General features: G+C 35.6%; 1 protein-coding gene across 2 annotated transcripts in view; it reads left to right on the top strand.

The window, feature by feature from the left end:
• DYNC2H1 (dynein cytoplasmic 2 heavy chain 1) overlaps positions 1-14,022 on the top strand; it is a 186,503-nt gene that overhangs the window by 159,448 nt on the left and 13,033 nt on the right. The window lies entirely within an intron of this gene.

Raw genomic sequence — 14,022 nt, 5'->3', positions numbered from 1 at the left:
CCAGAAAAATAACAGGTGTTTCATTTTCTCAGAGCTCAGTTCGCTCAGTAGAAGTAAAATAACAAAAGGAAATCTGTGCATTTAAAGAGTTAATAAATCAGTATTTGCAAAATGCTATAGAGCCACATTTTGCAATGTATTGTTTCAGCTGATGGAAATACGTAATTTCTGCCCAGGTGGAAGTTCTGATATTTGGAGATTAGCTTTCACCTTGAATTAGAATAAAAATTCTGTATACTGAAACTTCTGGTAAGATGGAAATTTCTGAACACATACAATTTGGAATGCTGACACTGAACTTCACAATACTGTGTTTCAGCTATCTATCTATCTTGCCTATCTACAATGATTTGTTTAGGATCAACATTAAGATATGAAGCTTATGAATCATCACAGATCTTTGCATTAGTTGTAATTCTTGGCCTTCATACCCCCAATTGGTGGTATCTTAAATGTGTTTTGGAATTTCCCCCTCTCCAGTCTCCTGGACCATAGCTTAGCAATAATATACATCTGTGTATGATGGAATTTAACACCTCCCAGGCATGGGAAAGCTATAGGCATCTTGTCATGGCTGTAGATACCAGCAGAAGGGAAAGAGAGGAGACCCAGAACTTGCCTATTAACGTGGCAAAACAGCAGACCAGTCAGATGCAGGATGAGTATCAACATTGAAAAAAATATTTCAGGTCAACAAATTAAAACTTACTTTTTTTCTATAAGAACCAAAAAAGAACTTAATTTGACTTCTTCCAAAGAAATATTCTGACAAAACCTTATTTTTTAGAAGAAAATATTTTACTTCATTCTTTTGGCCGATGCTTCTTTTAAGTCATGTAAAAACAGTACTTCCATTGGAAGGGTTATGTGGTGAGACAGCTGCTAGAAGGCTTGCAACGTACACTGAAAATCAAAACTATTTGATCTCTGAATCATAAATAGTACTTTCAGCATTATAACTGAGGAAATGCTTTATGAATACTGATTATATGAAAGTTTTTATTGAAAATGTTTGTTTCTATATGGTATTAACAATATAGTAGAGTATAAAGCTATCTTTCATGTTTTATCAGAGAGAGACTTGTATGTATCTCTGTGACTTTGTTCCCCCTTGTCCACTACCATCACAAATGAAATATAGGCAGGTAATATTTAATTTCAATGTCATTAGTCTAAGGTTTTTGCTATTTTACTTCTCTTTTACTTTTTGAGGTAGAATGGCTGTGTTTTTGAACTCTTAGAAAGTTTATACATCTGTTTCATCTATAAACTCCCTGAAGAGGTAGATTGAATCCCTGAGGTATGAGATTTGAACTCTTGGAAACTGCATGCTGAAGCTACTGGAGAGCTTTCTGGAGATAGGGGAGACAAGATTCTTCCTTCAGACCCAAGGCATCTAGGCAAAGAGGTTCAATTTACATTCATTGATAACAGGCAAAGAGACTGCATTTAGTATGCCAAAGAAGCTAAGTACCCTTGGTTTTCACTGAGCTGAAGAACTCTGAGGACCAGACTATAAATCAGGCTTAATGTAGCAACAGATGGTATGCAGATAAAATCAGAGAAATAGAAAGAAAAGAATAGATTCCCTATATGTCTTGTTAAAATTCTTTTTAGGGGGGCAGAAAATTTATTGAAATTTGAGACACTATTTGGACAGGCCACCGGGGATGGCTTACTTAAAATTTTTTAGGAAAAAATGAGATAAAAGTGGGAATCTAGAAGGCTTCTTCAAAACACAAGGAAAATCTAAACAGAGAGTGGGAGTCACTGTGAAAAATATGTATGGTTTTGAATTCCATATTCTTTGGATTTCTTATTGTTGGATTCATTTCTTCACTGTAATATTGTCAAAAATCTAGGAACTTAATATTTACTAGATAGCTAAATTAGGATTAAAATATATATACATTGTATTCTGCAAATTATCAGTTTGCTGTTCTATAGATAGTACGCTCTCAGCTAAAATTTCCTGAAAAAATGTCTTGGTTAACAGGATTTTATTTTTGTTACAAAAACCTACTTATGAGTCTTCCTTACAGTACCTTGTTATAACAGGTACATTTACAGTACAACTTTGCACTGTTCACAGTGGAGGGCTGGTCTGTTAATTTTTTTGCTTAGTACATGCTAGTCTTTCATTTGAGTTCTAGAGGTCCTACATTTCTGTGTGACCTTTTAAAAGGTATGTGAGAGGAAAAGAACTGTATTCTGGGCCTATGTGAACAGCTCTTGCCAGAGTGGCAAAGCAAAAATAGGAGAGGGGAAGGCAAGGAAATGCAGCTTCAGAGCAAGAAGCTCTGACTGAACAGTAACATGTTGCACAGGAAAAAAAGATCTCTGATAGTACTTCTTTCATATTATGAGGAGAGATCATATTTTTTCAAAAGGACACTAACTTCCTGCCCTACTATGTGGTTCTGGACATTTGCAGGAACAGAGCAATCCTTCAAACACTTGCTAAGGGAAGTTTAATCCAGTGGACTGAGGGTGCAAGCGATTCCTCCTTTCCTGGGCCAGCCGAGATGAGAGCTTGGTCTCTATCACCATTTTCCAGGTGCTGCCAGGCTCACATACTGTGTACAGACATGGCTCTTCACAAATAGACAGTCACAGAGAGAGGAGGACAGTACTTTTACAGGCATCCATGTAAGCACAGACAGCACAAGTAGTCCTATCTTATTTCTAAGGTTTGCTGCTCAAGGAAAACCCTCTTCATGGGTCGCTAGCTCCTGGATTTTCAGTCTCTGCGTTGTCTGCCTTCCAATCCCTCGGGCTCTGCAGCCTCCTAGACCTCGTGTCCTATTCACTGGCTAGTATGGCTTGATCTTGCTATTGGTTTCCCCCACTCCCTAAATAGAGAGCACACTTACAGAAAAGATAATTAAAAATAGAGTTTACTAGGAAGATTAGGCAGACTATGGGCATCAGGTGCAAGGTTGGCCAAACAGATGTACAGACTAACAGCCTCCTTACACGTGACCTGCCTTTTTTATACCCTTTCTCTCTATCTTCCCATGCTTGTTTGTCCCCAATCTACCTTGATCCCTCCCTTACCCTGCCTTTGACCCTTTCCCTAAACATCCTGTAATAAATTTTATACAATCCTAAAATTCTCTCCTTTAGTCTCCAAATCCACTCCCTCAGGCACTCCGTAGTAAGTCCTATACCCCTTTGAGTAATAGTCCCCCTTAGTTAGCATAGCATTTCGGAGAGAGTTCTTCTGGTGAATTGCCCTAGTGGATTTCACAGCAGGGACAATAGCTTCGTCTTCTATGGTTTTGGGAATAGTTGATTCAGATGGATTAGGTTGGCCAAGTTTCCCACATTGTCAGTGTTCCTCTCATTACTACCTCTGTATTTGAAAAACTGTTATCCAGGTATCTGTACAATAGACAAAACTTCAGTTTTAATATTCTAATATTAAAGCACACAGATTCTTAAAAAGAAGTTGTGTTTTAAAACCACTCATTCCATTATTTTAAATCACAATTCAGAATGCTATGAAGTATCCACTTTATTCTGAAGAATTTTCTTTTTTCTGTCCCTTTTCTTGGCTTCCTGTCTTCAGCTCTCTACTAAGAAACGGAGTACACTGTGCAGTGCCTTAGTTGGCTCCCACAGCTCTCATCATGTTGCAACATGATTTCACTTTGTTCAGCATTTATCAGTCAGGATACAACTTTCAAGAATTTTTTTCTAAATTATAGCTGCTTCGTAAAAATAGGAAATTGTAAGTATCAGAATAAAAATTTAGATGTTTTCTTTCTCTCCCATGGAATAGGTTAGGACCCATGTTTGAAGCACTGATAAATCCTACTGTTGTATCCTGACCCTCTTTAATCACTGTTTCAGTTACATTGTATAAATTTAAGTAGTGACCCGTACAGGGTAGTGGTGATTTATAGATATGCTGTCCAAAGAGAAGGTCTGAGAGCCATGGTGTGTGGTGCCACAGAATGTAAGATGAGAGTATGTGGCTTTCGTAGGTTATAGGAATTTCCCCACTGAGAATAAGTCTAACTTGTAAGGAGGCTAAAATGGAAGTTGAAGCATTTCCTATGCTCAGAGAATTCACCTCCTGCTGTGACTTACAGGAAGCTGTGTTGATGCGTGGATGCGAAAAATTCCTTGAGTTTTCTTCAAGTTAAGTTTTCTTCTTTTCTCCAATGCAAGACCTTATTGTTCAGAAGTGGCGAGAAGTTTCCTTTCTGTTACTTGCATCCTTTTGATTTCCTTGTGAATTATTGAAGTTTAATCCCAATGAAGTTTAGATCCCCTGTTAACTGAGGGATCCACGGGCTTTTCTGTAAACTTTAGCCTTAAGTGTGTTTTGAAATGTAATCTGTTCCAACAGAATTCAGCTCCTGTTGATTAAACTCTCAAAATTCTAAACCTATTTTGTTAAAATGGCTATTTTCTATTAATTATAAAATACCACCCTGAAAGCAGAAGTTCAGTTGAGAAGCATCCTTTATCATACCATTAAATAGTCATTCAATTCTGTGATTGTAGGAAATTGATTGCAGAAGATGATCATGCTTAAAAAGATTTTTATAAGCATTTCATTAAAGAAAAGTTCAAGTCATTGTTCGTATGCACATTCTGAGAAATTACTGTATTTTCAAAGAAACTGAACTTTTTTTCACCTCAGTTAATTCAAAGGAACTAAATTTAGTGTTCTGTGTTTCTTCTGGGGATGCAAGTAACTATTTATATACTCCATAACTTACAAGAAACTGTACCATATATCATATAAGTCTGTGGTTTAAAGCTGTAGTTTGTAACTTTATTTAATCTAATAAGAATAATTAACATTCATTGGTTTTCTCTTTAAGCTGCTGTGAACATTTTGAGTGCACAGGAAGATATCTGAAGAGCCTAAGCAATCCATAATTAATAAACAGTATGCATTTAAATTATTAAATTTAAAGTGTAGACTGCTCAGTTTTGAGTAACATTTTTCACTATATTAACTATTTTTCACATCTTGGACAAATCTGTACTGCAAAAGATAAGGCACAGAATAAAACTGATAGTCTTGTCTGACAAAATCTGTAGTGAAAAAGGTTAATTACAATAGCAGTAGTTGAAAGGACTTTTCTTAATATTTGCATATGAAAATGATTGGCCTTACATTATGCTTTCAAATCCTTTGATAATATTAAATTCTAGACATTAGTAAATGAGAAAGCTGCAATAAATGCTAATGTAGCAATTTGTAGATATGTTCCATCAATCTTCTTTTCTTTTTTCAAGTACAACTCAGTTGCGTTAACTTGATCTTCTTCTGGTTATCATTGTATTGACACAAATATTTGGTCTAGTGCTAATTAGTAATTTATTGAAAATTGTTCAGTGTTTTATTTATAATTTTGATTTCATATTCATATATACCTGTGGAGGATTATCTGGAGGAAAACGGACATGTGAGCAATCCAGCCCTAATGCTAATAGCAAGAGTGTGAAAGTAGGTTTTGCGGCCTACTGGTAAGGTTACTAGAGGGCATGCAATGTGGTGAGAAACTGTCCTTGGAACGAGAAAAACAACTCCCAGATGTTCAGTAAGGAACTTATGGGCTTAGGGGAGTTTCTTTGCCTCCTCGTGGACAGTACATGCTATCCAATCACATACTGTTCAGATGTGCGTGCTAAATGAACATGTACCAATCACTGTATAGTTTGATTCACATGATCACGGTTAAAGCATATAAAAGATGCTATTTGGGCTTAATAAAGTGTCAGCATTTAATCATATTGATTGGTGTGCTGTCCGTTAATCTCCCGCATATACCTAGAAATAATTTTCTTACAGTAATGAGACAGCGTTTTAACTGAAACTAGATTTGCTCATGATTCTGGTTTGAATGGTACATATTTTGATGGGAATTGGTTTGCTGAAGAAGTTTACAAAATATTTCATCTCTTGGCTTGAGATTTTGACTGGTCAAGATGAACAATAATATGGTACAACTATTCTCAGATAGTATTTGCAGATATATTTTTTAAAAGGAATCCCACTATTTAATAGAGACACATTGCCATTCACCAAGCAAGCATCATCACTAATTAGCAGTCTAGTTGGCATTTCTTTCAGGAAGGCAGAAATGTCGCTGCATATTGGCCTTGCTCTTTTTGAAGGAGATTCCATGTAGTGGAATTTGAAAAGATAGCATAGTTTCATATTATACTCCTGTACAGATATAAAGAAGATTTAAAATTTCAGAGCTCTCATTCAGAATTTAGTTTGTGAAGCAGAAGTTGTATTTCTTGAAAGTAAGTCTTGGCTAAATCACCTGTTGTGCATGCAGTACTTCAATTCTAGGGAATTCATATTCAAATGAAGCTACTTAGCCACTCTTATTATGACTATATATTAAAACTTCATTAAACACAGAGGTAGTGTCATCCAGTAGACTGTTTTTTTTTTCATTTTAGTCCAGTTCTTGGTGTGGTCTTTGTCCCTGAATGTTTAGCAAGCTACATAATTGGGAAAAATGACTCGAGTCAAAGGAATAGAGTTCTTAAAAGTGATAGGAAGCTTAGATCCCGAATTTAGTCATGTAAATGATATGCCTAAAGGTAGGAGGGTTAAATACCCTACTGTTCTATGGCAGGTTTCCCAGACTATTTAACTGAATAATATAAATAGTGAATTAATTAGAACATGTGCAATAACATGGAGGAAAATGCCAAAGAACCTGTTTATAGGCAGTGATATTTTTATATTGTTAGTTCCATAGAGTCAACTGTGAACTAGGAGAGTTATTATGATCTGTTAGAATCCACTATGAAATTTGTTCTCTTCGTCTGGGCTTGAGTTTCAAATTCCCATCAGGTTTCTGCTGATGTACAGTCTTCTATTTACTTATATGTACTATATAATTACCATTTTCCTTGTCATTTCTAATATTTCATGATCCCTTATAATACATTTAATCAATTGAACTTATCCGCATAGCAGGTAAAATGTAGTAAATAATTTAGAACTCAAATAAATACTGTTCATTATTCAGATATGTAGCTTATCAAGTTATTAGAAAAAAAGATTTATTCAGTGATTTATATTAATGTGTTTCATTTTCATCAGATTGCGGAAGTCAAAATTGATGGTCTGAATATATCCACAGAAGAATCTATCAAGTAAAAAATACAGTCAGATGTTAGTAGGATAAATGATGTGTTGCTTGTTAACTGTAAATTTGTTAAAAATATGTCATCGATGATATTGTAGAAATGCAAAATTCTTAATGACCTTATTAAAGGTCAAGGGGAATTATTATTTGTTCCAATTCTGTACTTTCGAGTCCGTATATGAAGTGCTTTGTCTGGTTTGTCCAGTGGGAGGTCACTAACATCATTAGTAGCTAGAACAAATAAAGTGTAAGGACAGTCTGAGAGAGCTGGGCTTGTTTAGCCCCAAGAAGAGAAAGCTAAAGGAGATCATATTGCTTTTTTCAGCTCCTAGTGGAGGTGTGGAGAAGGCTGACGAGACCTTTTCTTAGGTGCACAGAGATAGGACAAAGGGCAACAAGCACAAATTGCAGCAGGGGAAGTTCTCATTATATATAAGGAAAAATTTCTTCACAATGAGAGTAGTCAGACATTGGAACAGGTTGCCCAAAGAGGCTGTGGAATCTCCATCCTTGGAGATACTCAGACCTAGACTAGACAGGGCCCTGAGCAATCTTATCTAACATTGAAGTTGGCCCTGCTTTTAGCAGGAATTGGGCCAGGTGAATTTCAGAGGCCCTTTCCAACCTAAATTCTTCTATGATTTTATGATTTAGAAACTCTGTATTGTACCTTGTTGGGTTTTTTACATATTTCATTTAAAAACTCATTTTTAACTGCAGCACCAACTGATTTTGAACAAGGGACTGCCTGTTTTTTGCACAGTTGCTGCTAAATTGGCTGCAGTACCATAATGTAACCTGTTTTTGAAAGGGTCATCCAATTAGTGGCTCAAAAAGGATTTTTCTCTAATGGATCAATCACTTGAATTCTTAATTTATAATTTTTGTTTGAAAGTGTCAAATCAGCTCTCATAAATATGCATTCGATTTGTACCACTTGGAGGTTGTACTTATCCTCTTTAGCATTAAATATTTAACAAGAAATACCTAGTTGTGTTCTAGTTATATGCCTTGAAAAAATCAAATGTTTCATGTATTAGTTAAGCCTATATATTGGCCCTTACTAAGATCAGTGAAGAGGAGACAGACACAAGCTGCAACAAGAGAAACGCTGCTTAGACATTCAGAAATCATGGTCAGACACTGGAACAGGTCGGCTGGAGAAGGCTGTGGAATCTCCAGCACTGGAGGTATTTAAAATATCACTGAACAAGCCCCTGAGCAACCTAATCTAAGTTGGCCCTTCTTTGAGGGTGGGGAGTTGGACCAGAAGATCCCCATAGGTCTTCCAACATTGGGAACATGGGATATTGTGAATGTTCTTAAATCACATATACAGGGTGACATTTCACCAATTTGTTTTGTTCTGTGGTACAGTTTCCCAAAATTTCATTCCTGTAATGTGTGTAACATGCTAAAAAAAGCATACAATAATATTCAGACCCTTCCAGATGTCTTTTTTTCAGCTTTCCAGGATCCTAGCACTGTCCCGCCTGGAGAGATATCTAGTACTAAGTAAACACATGCCAGGGAGTTTCGCCCTCAAGTGTAACAGGACAGCTAAAAGAGATCTTGCATTCAGCCAACAGCCTGGATGATAAGCATATTCTGTTGGGGTTAGCTACAATAGAAAAAAATCCTTTTCTGGTTTAGACAAAGGCTGTGTGGGCTACAAATAGCTTATAAGCTGTAGCTGGGGTACTTTTACTCTAAATGCTTTGGGTTTACTATGCAGAAGAAACATTGATCCATACCAGATTATTATAGCAACTTAAAAAAAATCTTAATAGTTTTGTCTACACTAATTTATACTTGGTTGAATAAACCATCTGATAGTCTGAGCAGAAATCTCATGGTGCGTTGTTCTGCTCAGTGGAGTCTAGGGGCTTTAACATCAGCCAGCATGGTATGTCCCAGGATGCTGTGGCACAAGACATGGCCATGCAGTTATTTAGTTCGTTTGTTTAGAGTGGGGTTGCATCAGCCACTGTTCCTGTTCTGTGATTTCTTTTTCTTTCTAGAAGAAATTTCCATTCTTTCGTTGTGGGGTATTTTGGAGTATTTGGAGTATGTATCTTAAAGAAGTAAACAATTTCTTATTAAACTACTTCATTTCATCCAGTAAACACTGCATGCATATCTGCGAGTTAGATTAGTCATGACTGGGAAAAGACATAATAGTATGGAAAAGGGTTTTTTACACAGGTGTGGTTGAAAGATTTTCTCTATATTTTGGCAGCCTCAAGAAAGGGTGTTAACAGAAAATAATTAACTGTGTTAACTGTCATGATAAACTGGCAAGGAAAAGTACGAGAGTGATGACTGCAGTCCAAGGTGTCATTGTTTCAGAAGAGGAGCAAGGACTGTGAGGAAGATGCTAAATGGAAATTCCAGAGCTCATGGGTTGTTAATTAGGGAAAATGAACCATTAGCAACAAAGGAAGCAGTTCTCTGCTGGCTCCCCTTATCTTAACATAGAATTCAAGGTGGTGCTATAGAGCAATTTACTGCTGTGCATCCCATCATTAGTAGTGCCTAGTGTACTGAGTATTCTGTATGCCTGTTTCACCACACCTGCACCACCACACTTGTATACAGTTCAGTACCACCCTACTCCAGACCTTGGCAAAGGAATTATGACTGACATAGTCCTGACTCCTTGTAGGATTTATGGTAGGCAGTCTTGTGTGTTATCCATTAATGAGTGTTATGTGCCACTGTCTTCCTTGTCCTGCAGCTTTTTATCACTGGAGGTGGGAAGTATGATCATAATCTCTCCCAGGAGGGGAGGATATTGAAATCTCTTTAAATAGTTGTCACCGTTGCTCTGTACATCTTGTAATTCCTGGTTCTACCATGGAATAATTCCAGCTCTTACCCATCTTGCCCACATACACTCTGCACAATTGCGAATACAGTCTAGCACTTAACAACTGGTATATTTAGTTGGGGATAAAGGAGTAGAAAGTCTAAAGCAAAGGAGTATTGTCTAATTAGATTCTTTGTTTAATGGTAATATAGGAAATGTTCTAAAGTTGATACTTATAATGTGCTAATCTATAAGCTTAGTATGATATTTAAAGTAAATAACTTCTCTAATACTTTAGTTCTTATGGAGAGTCATCATTTTGCTGTCCTTATTGAATGTAGGAAAGAGCAACTCATAGAAAATTAAGTTCCTGTTTTGATAAAAATAAATTAATACAGTAACTGAAATGAAATCACATTTTTGCTCACGGTAATGCTAATGCTTCCGTTAGCTATGCCTTATTGCACATCTGCTTCTGGCACATTGTTAGCTAGCATGTGGATCCTAATGGACTCAGAATTTATATGCTCAAACCCTGTGCTATTATGTTAGTATCCAGACTTACTGAACAAACATGGAGCTTCTGGGGCATATCAAACTGAAGTGAAGAATTAGTATTTTCTTTAAAGCACTGAACAGTTTTGGTCTAAATGCTCTAAAATAACAAAATGAAATTAGAAAAATATTTTAAAGAAAAATAAATTTATGTCTCCACATTTAATTCCTGTATGATTTACCATTTAAAAAATAGTATGCACACCTTATCGTATACATGAAATATTGCAGTACTCATGTATTAATTTAACTACAATATCTCAAGGATTTCACATACAAACAAATTACCACAGGATAGCAAATCATCGTATGCCAGTTGCTGCTGGGTAACTGCACATTACACACACTGTGCTCAGTGCCAGAAAAAATACTCTTTTTCATTTCCTTGCATTAAAACACAAGTATTCTAACTTGCATTTACCATGATATGACACATCTTAAGCAGAAACATATGGAGCAGCTGCTGCATTGTGAAAGAAAGCAGGACTCCAACATAACTGCTTAATTGACCTGTGCTTAATCTAAACTCTGGTTAAGTGAATACTTATTCCCTTAGCATCATTACTCATCATTGTTTGCGCTTGGACTTATCTAAAGTCCTTCATTTTTTTCCTAATAACATTCAATCCATTCAAAACCAGTGCAATATCAGAAATGTACTATATGATTTCTGGCTATGCATATTCATATAATACTGAATACAGTTTTCTGTATAGGCAGAAAAATAAAACCACTTCTGTAGTGATTTATATGATTTTCAATAAAAGATTTCTTCTGGGACCACACCAAGAGGAAAATACTGTAGAAGCAAATATATTTGCAATGAATTAAAATAGGTGAAGGAAAGTACTTTATTCATTGTAGAGGAGTTCTGTGAACCTAAAGTTGTATAAATGATAATGTGAAAATCCAGCAGCCTCTTTTTTTTCCTTCTGCTGTTCAGTATAAGGTGCTCAGTTTGCATTGGGATTATAGTAGATAAGGAAAGCTTCATCCTGAAAATGGAAAAGATGCTTTCTGGATGTTAAGATACATGAAAAAGTACTAACTGAGGCACTTGAGAGCATGCTTACAGATCTATTTTGGTAAAAAGGAAAATCCTTTTATTGTATTGAGGAGAAACTCACATTAATTGAAGTTTTAATATATTCTACTAGGAATTGCTTTCCAAAGCTCCTTTGGTATTGCCGATAAGTTTTGATACTATATTTGTAATCATCATATGCTAAATTAATCTATCATGAGCTGTTTAAACTTAAAATTCTAGCTTCATTGTAACTAAACATTCTAAGAAGGATTCTGGAAATACTAAAATTATGGTGGTTTAACAGTTACAGAGAAGAGTGCAGTATAGACTGTTGCTTTTTTATTTTGTGATATCAATGTAGGGAGAGCATGAGTATTGTTCAGAGCCACAAAGAAAGAGGTAGCTAAGTTTTACACTGTCTTGGACCTGATGTAGTCATTTCATTCAGCCTTAAATTCATTGAATTACTGTGATCCAGCTGACAAGTGACAAATGGATTATTTTGGCCGACTTGGCAGGAAAGGCAACATTTTCTACTGAGCTGGTGATGGAAGAAGGTACTTCAGACTGAAATGCTCCATGGTCATCCAAGATCAATAAGAAATCAAACAACTTTGCATCAATTTGACAAGTGAAGTCAATGTATATCTTTACTGAAGTGGGGTAGGGGAGAGAAATGAAAATATTATAGCTGATTTGTTAAAGGATTTCTCCTTTTCAAGAAACATCACTTCAGTCTTTCCACAGCCCAGCTTAAGCCCCCTGCCCTTCACTGATCTATTTTAAAAGCATTACGGCAGTGGCAGTGGATCTACTTGTGACAACTGATAAATTTAATTGAGTATGGTTGTCAGCTGAGACCATAGCAGTTCACTAACTTTCTTCCCCATGGTCATATAAGAGGAAAAGGATAATAAACATAATAAAATTATTTATATATCTGTGGTAAAATACATTTTATTAGCATTTTTATTGCATTTAAATATAAATTATTTATTAAACAGATGTGAAAGAGTTATGTCTTCAGCTTTATGTAGATCAGTATAGGTAGCAACTGCAAACTGTTTTTTGTGATCTAATGAACATTTTTGTTACTGTGAGTTTCCTAGTGCTACTTAATTATATGTGTTCAGAAATTAATATCAGCCATATTGGTCTTTTAATTGGGGGGAACATAAGCATCTATGTTCCTGACAGTGTTATTCTTTAACAGTTAAATTAAAAGTTGATGACATTAAATTCACTGACATCATTGACAGTTGATGACATTAAATTAAAATCTGATGACAAAAATAAAATGATTGTATTAAATGCAAATTGAAATGATTGTGATTGCTTGTATTATACTAAATAATTTACAAAATCTGTCCTAACCTGAATGTATAGTTACTTCTGTACAATAAAAGGGATTGTTGTTGTATAAAGTCATTAAAAGAATCATGCAGACAAGAGCAATTAACTGTTTACATTTAGCTAATGAAAATGGAAAGCAAAAATCTAACTGAATCATAATCGTGTGGGTTGAAGGCTCATAATTTGTGATGTGACAGGTTTAAAGGTCACCGATTAAATGTTCAACTATGGTAGAAATATTATGGAGCTGTGTTTGACAAAGAAAAAATTTAAAATTCATTGAGTGATATTTACATGTATTTTGGATGATTTTCTCACTTCTGAGACAATTTTATGGAATCTGTTAGCAATTCAGAGAATATAGTAAAATAGTGTCCCAACAAGATACCTGGTAGGTATCTGCCCAAGAAAATGAAGATATTCATTTATATATAGTGGGCTGGTTTTGTTGAAGTTCCCTCCCCGCCTCCAAGTTTTCTGGGTTTGGGAAAGAATCTTGCATAGTGTATTTAAAATGAGAATGGAGCTTCCAATTCCTACCTGGTCTAGAAGAAGACTTCAAAAGAAAATTTAGCAACCTTTGCTTCTTTAGTTTTGATGAAAATGGTTTGTTACAAGGCTGTTGGAAAACAGAGTGCATCCTTGATAATTCAATAGAAAGTGTAAGAGTGACAGTTTTGTAGGTTTTGTTACTTAATAATGCAGATGGCTTATGAAGATTGCAGAGCAAAGTGCAATACATGTATCTTTTCTCTTGATGCCACAAAATACAGTGTATTGATAGGAAATTTTGAGCTTGCTGCTCATAGTATCAGGCGTCATATCTGCATGTAAAAGAAGGTGAAAGACCTAGGTTGGATAATGTGTTCAGTAAGGATAACTGAGGCCGGCTATTCACCCCCACACACATACTCTTAGTTTCATTTACTACCAGAAATAAAGGAGGTCACTTCTTCTATTATCAGAAATTCTGTGAATTCATGTCTTGGACTAATATGTCTGAAATGTCTGAAATATCTCTTGAAGCTTCACATACTAAAAATTACAATGTTGCCATAATGCTAACAGATATTTTCAAAAAGCTGTTGATATGCACTTACAAAAATTTGTGCTGCAGGTTGAAAATCAACTGGTTCTTAAAT

This window comes from Dromaius novaehollandiae, chromosome 1, assembly GCF_036370855.1.
Source record: "Dromaius novaehollandiae isolate bDroNov1 chromosome 1, bDroNov1.hap1, whole genome shotgun sequence".
In the NCBI taxonomy this organism is placed as follows: Eukaryota; Metazoa; Chordata; class Aves; order Casuariiformes; family Dromaiidae; genus Dromaius; species Dromaius novaehollandiae.
Note: the sequence above shows the minus strand (reverse complement) of the source record. Positions and strands in the feature narration are given on the sequence as shown.